The sequence below is a fragment of the Schistocerca gregaria genome, chromosome 8 (assembly GCF_023897955.1).
Source record: "Schistocerca gregaria isolate iqSchGreg1 chromosome 8, iqSchGreg1.2, whole genome shotgun sequence".
NCBI lineage: Eukaryota > Metazoa > Arthropoda > Insecta > Orthoptera > Acrididae > Schistocerca > Schistocerca gregaria.
The window spans coordinates 453,096,698-453,105,976 of record NC_064927.1 but is presented as its reverse complement, the minus strand read 5'-3'; the positions used below and the strand labels follow the sequence as shown (position 1 = coordinate 453,105,976).

Genomic DNA, 9,279 nt, shown 5'->3' with positions numbered 1-9,279 from the left:
ATGTGGGTTATGAGCAGTCGCTCGACTATGAAATCCAAGTTTTATCACCTCCCATCTAACTGTCATAGTACTCGCAGTGGACCCTGATGCAGTTTGGAATTCCTGTGTGATGGTCTGGGTAGATGTCTGCCTATTATAGACAATTCAACCCTCTTCGACGAGGTCGGCCTGTACACTTTTGTGCTGTCCATGTCCCTTCACGTTTCCACTTCACTATCACATCGGAAACAGTGGACCTAGGGATGTTTAGGAGTGTGGAAAACTCGTATAAAGACGTATGACACAAGTGACACCCAACCAACTGACCACGTTCGAAGTCCGTGAGTTCTGTGGAGCGCTGCATTCTGCAGTAGCTGGCAACACAGTGCGCCTAATATGAAAAATGTATATTTTCGGGCGTGTTCGGATACTTGATCACATAGTGTATATTGAAATTCCGTCTACACTAAAAAGTAATGTACTCATATTTTCAACAGGAAGCATGATAAGGGTACTTAGGACAATGTAATTGCAGTGCAAATAACAAAAAACGAAATCAGTATTGTTTATTTGAATGATTTCATTTATTTTTCCAAGCTAATGACAGATGTGTGTTTGGCCTTGTATCCCATTGATTGGTAATTTTTTTAATTTTAGACAACTTCTGTGATTGTAAGTAACGAAATTACTACATGTAACAGTGTTCTGATAGTCACCATATGTATATAAGACCCACCAGCAATGGCACGGGCAGGCCAGTGAGATGTGAGATTTTGAGTAAAACTGTATGACGTAATATCAAGTCAAGAAATAAATATCATTCAGAGTTCTAAATCTGAGTAGCACCTGAACACTTTTTACCTTTAACATTACTACAGAACCATGGAGCCCTCTGGCTCGTTATAACTTAAGAATTTCACAGTAAGAATCAACTGCAGTGGAGCGATGTCAAGAAGCTAAGTTCAACCCAATTTTTTTTTAACGGTCTGTATTACACCCTTCCAAATTCAAGAACTTTTATTTCAGCTACCTTCTTCAAGATTAATGTTGATAAAGACTTTTACATTGATTTATTTATTTCTACAACAATTATTACCCCCAGCAAGGTTGCTATACCACAAGACAAATCAAAATGCGTCATCATTTATGATACCAGCACTATATTACAGCAATGGATAGATTTTGTACCAACATGGCTGGAAATTTCTTTTTATGTCCCCAAACCTGTGAAAAGGAATGCCTTAACAGAGGTTGGTTTGTTCATCAGTGGGTTTTATAGATATATCACAAACTGAAGTGGACGGTTTGGTGCTTCTGGTGCCTCTGCTAGGAATAGAAAATAAATCCTTAACTTTATTTTCACTGTGTTTTTCGTTTTCCAAGTATTTTAATTCTTTCCCCACTTCAATTTGATCATCATCAAACAAAAGTTTTTCTGCTTCACTTTCTGAATCATGAAAGCTAACCTCTGCAGTTGCAGATGGAGACATTGTATGTCCTCATATTTTGGCTTAATAACTTTTTATTGCCAACAGAAAAAATCTGAGATGATAGGCAGTTTTACCATGTTACTACAGTCATTTTCAATGACACATACAATTCACTAAAACAACAAAACACAGAGTACGATGATATCGAATACGCTTTTATAGTTTATTATTAATGCAAACTATAGGGTAGCCTGTTTAAGTGACACCCCCCCCCCCCAAAAAAAAAAACATAAATACACAGCTGTGCACATCTAAGCATGTTCAGGTACAACTGGCGTGAAGTTCAGATATCGATGGCGGCAACTTCACAGTTGTTGTTATCTTTCAGTTCCTGTATTGTGTGTGGATTTATTTCATAGATAAGACTCTTCAAGTTTCCCCACATGAAAAAATCACATACTGTTAGATCCGGAGAATGTCTTGGCCAAAAATGTTTGCTCACAGTTTGTTCCTTGGTGAAAACATCATGGACTCGTTCCTGGGATTCCTTAGACATGTGGCTTGTTGCCCCATCTTGTTGGAAGCAGCAGTATTTTCCTTCCATTCAGTGAGTTGAGCACAAAATGAATCAAAAATTTCCATGTATGCAACTGAGTTGAGGGTAGTGTCAAAAAATAATGGTCCAAAGATGCCTGTTCCTGTTACACCACACCAAACGTCGATTTTTTCACCTTGGATTGGTCGCTGACTCACAATGTTAACATTCACCATTGACCAGTATATCGTGTTCTGTGAATTCACATGACTGGAAAGATGAAAAAAAGGCTTCATAACTCACGATGTAATGGAAAGGGTCTAAGAAACCATCGCTGATGTTATCTGAAAGCCATGGAGTAATCTACATGTTTCCTACTGTCATGCTTCTGTAAATGCTGCACAACTGGTGAACGATACGGTTTCAAATTAAGACTTTTCAATAACAGCCAGAACTACTCCTACATACACACTCCTATTGGGTCCATTTATATGTACACTTCTTTGGTCTTTCAATAATTCTTTGAGAGTCTGAAACAATGTCTACTGTACAAACTGAAAGAATTCTTTGTCATTTTACATTTTGCACAGATTCGTAATTGTGCGAACTTTTATGCAGACTATGTATTACTCTCTTTGCTGGTAGTCCTCTATCCATATATTTGTCACCATAAGTATTGTGAGTTTCAGAAACTGGGCAAGAACTGCTTGTTTGATATGTAGATGGATGCTGGACAAGGATGGGGCTGTCAGGATGCGCCGTATTAAAAGCTGTCCTAGTTTCCCAAGTTATTTATTGTTTCTAGGTACAGTGCCCCCGTTCCTCTAGGTCTGTGTCACCAGGTCCCGCAATGCTGAGGACACCACTTCACTGTCTGCAAAACGGCTTGGCGTGGAATGGCTGCCTCAGCGACCCGTGCAACACCCTGCGGTGTGTCAGCCTTGTACGGCCGCCGAGTTTTGACGACATCAGGATGCACCGGCAATCAACTCAGTGGTCTCCGTCCCTGCCACCACAGCACTGTCCTCTAGGCTGCAAGGCGGCCCGTGGCGTGCTTCCTCACCGGTGTGGCTAAGATCGCGGCGACAACAAGCGCCCACAATCCGGCGTCTGAATCTGTGCCCCTGCCCTCAGGATGCCTCTGTCATGTATTGGGAGCCTACAAGACTGCCTGCAGTAGCGAGCTGTGGCGTGGCCCGCCACTGGCTGGCTGCAGAACCCGCATTGGCCTCAGAGGGTTGAACCAGCGACCTGCCGTGGACTGGAACACTGGCGCCCCATCTGCTGCTGTGTGTAGCTGGTGGAGTGACACGCCCCATCGTCCAGGAGAGCTGTCACACTTGAATGCATTGTTAGTGAACCGGCGCCTACTTATATGTGGCTGTGCACCTCTGTTATGCTAACGCGCCACTCTGAGTCATGTACTCATAACACCTGGGTTGGGCCAGTGGGCCCCTTGTGCCTGCAACTTGCGCCATGCACACCGCTGCGTTTGCCCTTTTCAGTGGATCTATGGCCCTGTGGCTTCCATTCTACTTTTTAACCGCTGGTAGTGTAACTTACGGTCAGCAGGCCCGCACCTGGCTGTAACTTGTGCGCTCAGAAATATTGCACCGAAGCTAACCCTTTCCCATCTTAAAGCTGGTGCCATTACATTATCCCCCCCCCCCCCTTCAGAAGGACCCGGTCCTCGGGTGGACCTCTAACTACACTTGGGTCGGCACATACTTAGGACGTATTTACTACTACTATTAGAAAACTTAAAACACATGACATGAGACAAAACATAAAAATTCCTTACTGGATGACCACTGCACTTAATGCTTGATCAACCCCTTACCTACCTGTCTTGTGCCCTCGGTATCCAATCCACTGGGATTTGGGATTTCGACTACCGTTGGTTCCCTCTTGGAATTGGCTGTCCACCTGATCAGAATGAATACAACACACAACAAAGTTAAGGCTGCGATGGCACTTGGCGCAGAGGTGCTCAAAATGATCGTTATTTATTGTTGCCTTTCCCTGTATTGGCGACATGCTGCACTAGCTGTTCGTCCGATATGCATCCTTCTTGTTCTGAAATGAACTGGTTTACGGATCTCAACAGACCTGGCTCGAGAGTTTGATTTAAGAATGTCAGATTCTGCCTTGGCAAAAACTTTAAAGTTGCTTCTGGTCAGTACAGCTGTGGCTGTGTAACATTCAATTCCGTGACTCCTGAAATTGATGCTGGCAGATGGAAGGTTGGTCCTATTATGTTACACGCAGTTCCCTTGAGCTCTATACGTTTCGCTTCTGCAAATACTCCCTGGTCAAAACAATTTTCTACTACTATCAAATTTTCGTAGGTGGAGAAGATCCAATGCATCCCGACCCACTGCAAGCTCAATTTTGGCTCCATGATGTCCCTTGGACATTCTGTTTCTTCCCTCCTGGCTAAAAATAACCCCCACCCTAACACATGGAACTGTCCAGATGCAGCAGAGAAAGGTTAGGTTAGTGTACTTTATTTTTTTGGGCGGGAAACTGACGTTAAGATCGGTCCTAATTATGTAGTTAACCACAAAGGTCAGGCCTAATTACACAACTATATGCAGTGCGCTACACAAGGACGGAATAAAATCACAATACAATTAAAAAACTGTGGATGCCATACAATCCGTGTTATCCTGCTGGGAAGAAAATTCGCAGTACCACTCGAAACACTACCCTACACCTACAAGCTGGCATCAAAAAGATAGGGGTGTAAGGTACTATCTTTATTCTTTTTTATGGGGAATACTTTTATCTGACGAGATGCTGGAGTTGGACGGAGAGGAGTTTAAAAATTAAGATTACAGTATCTATCGCTACTTGACATCGAAGTTCGCTACAGACACCAGCTCAAAAACCATCCTGCAACCCAGGTAATTGAAGCCCATACACACTGTCACAACTGGTGGAGTAAAATGCGGCACAGTTCTAAATTCACTTCGAAATTGTCGTGAAAAGAGTCAGCACTCATAATGAACATTTCATACTGCAACATGAACGGGGGAAAATTGTCGTCCTAAAAGACTGCAAACGGGGCAGTAGTTGAATGTGCTTTTCCTTTATGTACAATCACAAACTTCCGAAAGCCGAGGCCCTTTCCCCTCCCCCCTCCCTCTCCTCTGCCTCCCTCCATCAACCTATGGGGAAGATACATGGTTCTTCAAACAGCCAGATGCCCCGCTACTACCCCTCTAAGGCCGAATGCTGCACCAGTTGTTCTGCTTCCCGTGTGGTCACTCGCGACACACGGCCTGCCTTGAGGTGGCGTCCCTTGGCACAAAAGGGAAACTTACTAGCATAACCTTGCCTACTCGCAGCAGACGCGCCCTTGTTGCAACCTTCTTTGAGGCCGCTGGCCGCACTCAGCCCTCCACAGTCACTGGTGATACGTGCCATGTCTTGAGGTGACACTCCTAGACTACACAAAGGGGAAATTTACCAGCATAGCCCCGCCCATCCATTGAATGGTACAGATATTCTGCAGCCCTCGGCTTTCCACCATCTGGCTGCCACCTTAAGGGGATGCTCCTACAACAACAAAATAGCGTGTATAGGCAGCTAAACAATAGGAGATAAAAGGATGGCCACCTCAAGTGCAACGTGTTCGTATAGTGACACAGCCGCCCCTAATGGTTAGGGAGCACACCTGCGGCGGGGACCTGACACACACTAGGAAATCACAATCGGGATGACAATAATAAATGTCGTCTTTCCACGAAAATAGACAAAGTCCATTTTCTTTTATTTTTATGAGCAAAATCATTATAGTTTTTACAATCGACTGCACGACACATGGCAACGGCCTTGCCACAGTGGATACACCGGTTCCCGTCAGATCGCCAAAGTCAAGCACTGTCGGGCGTGGCCAGCACTGGAATGGGTGACCATCCAGGTCGTCGTGCGCTGTTGCCATTTTTTGTGGTGCATTCAGCCTCGTGGTGCCAATTGAGGAGCCACTCGACGGAACAGTACCGGCTCTGGTAAAAGAAAACCATCATAACGACTGGGAGAGAGGTGTGCTGATCACACACCCCTCCTATCCGCATCCTCCACTGAGGATGACACGGCGGTCGGATGGCTCCGATGGTCCACTTGTGGCCTGAAGACGAAGTGTGCAGGATTCAATTCACATCTCATTATTTTGTGATGTCCAACGAAAGCGAGAATATAAATTCCAAAGAAAAAAATCTATATTAAGCAATTTCTTTCATCCTGTTGAACAAATTACAAGACCTGAGAGCATCTGTCACATTCAGTGTCTGTAAATAAACTGTCATGAAAGTGTGTATTACAAACATTTCAGACAATATTTCACACTACTGGCTCACATGTCAGATAAAAACACATTCATTTTACTTTCGACAACAAGAAGCTATAATTCAAGTGAATGTAGCTGTTTTGCACTCTGTGGCAGGCCCCCTTTTACCAGTGCAATGCTATATCAAACTAGCGCTCACGAAACAAGTCGCGTGAGCCTGTCTCGTCCTGTGTGGGTGGGAGATTGGAATTTCGTTGAAAGATATCGCCACAACAAAAAGAAAGAAACGCCTGTCAAGAATCGTTCCGTGGTGCCCCAGCCATCTACTCTACACACCAGGGGGCACGTCATTGATATCTATTTGATAGGGTAAGTAATTAAATTGATCACGAGAGTCAGTTTGCATGGCGAGTATTTTTCTTTTTTTTTCGCTTAATAACTGTGCTATTAAAAGCACGATCGTAGCGACTATTTTACCGCCCCACTGCATAAAAAGCGGTCTTGAGCCTACAGGCACACACAGGAGTCACCGGTAGCGTTACATTTTCGGGTAGAAATGCTGTGTGTAATTTGGAATTAAGTCTATCCATTCCATCACGTACTTGGATTGGATCCTGTAGAGATGTCTTTTCATGATTACAGCGACTGGTGAATCATATTCATGCCACTCTCATATCTCGAAACAAGTCACGTTTTGCGAACCTATCTACTAAGGATTCCATTCAGCAAGAACTCCAGCGCTATTTTTTAGACAGTCTCTCTACATCTTGGTCATGATCGAACTTGCTACCACAGACTGTTATAAAGTTACATCACCTGTATTGTAGGTTGACCATATCAACAGACAATCAATCACACGAGAGGGTTCATGTATTGATCCTTCATAAGCAGTCGAATACATTGTTTTTCTCGGTTGTAACACACACAATGAGTGTACACTGTGATACACTTTGTTTTTTGTACCACGACTTAGAAATCTGTGTCAGCTGCTGCTAAACCGACAATAACATGTTTCGATCCTCTGGCTCTCACAGAAACCTGAACATTGCATTGCATAATCCATACAGCTACCACAACACAGGCTGGTAGAAATAAAAGACAGAGGTGATTTTTCTCATTGACAAAAACGTGAAAGACATCGCAACATACGGAAAGTGGAAGAGTTTGCGGTATTGTAGAGGGCATCCAACAGCTATTCGAGGCTTATGATCTCTACAGCTAATCTCATCTTCCCCATCGACAGGGTAGTGGATGTCTCAGTGTCCCATCTCGGAAAGCATCGTTCCTTGATTTTGCAGTCATTTACATGATTCTCCACCAGTCTGCAGCCTTGAGGAACGCTTCCAAACAATTGTATGGCGGTGATGACCTCTAAATTTTATCCCATGCTCCACAGCGACAAGTAGCAGACATCTGGTGGTCCGCCAAGGCTCCCTTCATCTCAGCCGAGTGGTGTCAGTCAATCATTATACGATAATAATCAGTGTACCCAGTGGACAGTATCGATGAGGAAGGCAACTGTAATAGGGAACAATGTACTGTAATAAACAACCCAGTTGAGAGCGAGATCAATTTTACCCTGAAGTCAGGGAAAGCTATACCTACCATATTCTACAACCCGTGTAGAAACAGACTGAGCTGAGTTAATGATATAGGACCGTTTTTTGACCACTCGGTGGAAATGGGCACATGTTGTCTTAGCTCCGCCACCTATGTACGATGTGTAAGGTCAGCGCAGACGAAGGCTGCTCCTGCAACATGACACAGTATGAAAGACAGTACGAACAATGTTAAAAACTATATCGGCTCAACCACTTGTTTATAGTGTAAAACACTAAGATTGACGCGTTTCGGAAGTCAAGCATCCACCATCAGAATTATAAAAAGTAAAAGAACCTGTTTAACAGGTTGAGCCGATATATTTTTTAACATTGGCATTCACAACCACGACCTCTCATCCAGTATGGATAAAATCACCGTATGAACAGTTACAGTGGTGTTTCTTATCGAAAAAATTAGGAAGACTCAACATCACACAGGCACGGCAGTCCAAAGCAGATCCGTGTCCCTCAGGGTCCATTCATATCTATCACCCAAACATTCTATGATCATTATTCTGTACCATCCAGCTGAGAAAAATTACTAACTGTAAAATCTCCGCTAACTTCATCCAATAGCTTTTCATCGCATCTCTCTTCAAATATATCGAAAAAGTATACTGGCTATGTGCCGGCATCGAGCATATGGTGCGATCCTATTAAATATGCAGGTATTGATCCATTGGTGCTGGTTGCCAGAGATCGACGTTGCTTACACAGACTAGTGTAAAGTTTCATCGCCTGTACTGTATGAGAACTAACTCCCACAGGTTATTAGCCGGAGGTGAGGGTCCATGTTTTGTTCTTTGATACACCGTTTACTCCTCTAACATGTTTTGTACACTGCCATGCATTTTTTCCCCCACTACGGCATCGACAGCTGTGACAAATTCTAAACTGACATTAACAAGTTTTGGCCCATTCCCCCCCCCCCCCCCCCCCCCCAGAAAACTAGATATTGCACGGTGTAAATCACGTTGGTGCTGCTGATATCACAACATATCCAGACATGGGTAATTGAAATTAAAGAGTCACAATATAAGGAAACTGGAAGAGTTTTGTGGGATTGTGGTGCGTTTCCAAACTGCTGTCTGAAGGTGGTGGACGACCTCTAGATTTAAGCTCATCATTAACAGTGACAGAATAGCTGATGGCGCTGTGTTCCGTTTCATTGATGCCTCATATAGCTGTCATCCACACGATCACTGTTTCGGTGTTAGCCACCCCCGGAAGGTGTTGCCTCCTCCACCAAGACTCTTTCTCATTTCGAGCAAGCGATGTCAGTCAATCTTCATGTAGTAATCAACAGTGTACCAGTGGACTGTTGGGATGGAAAAGACACCTGTAGTACTTGTGTCTAGAATGAAATTTTCACTCTACAGCGGAGAGTGCGCTGATATGAAACTTCCTGGCAGATTAAAACTGTGTGCCGGACCGAGACTCGAA

At 43.9% G+C, this 9,279-nt stretch overlaps 1 pseudogene; it reads left to right on the top strand.

The window, feature by feature from the left end:
• Nucleotides 1–5,771: 5,771 nt before the first annotated feature.
• LOC126285551 (5S ribosomal RNA) lies at nucleotides 5,772–5,889 on the top strand (annotated as a pseudogene).
• Nucleotides 5,890–9,279: the final 3,390 nt, after the last annotated feature.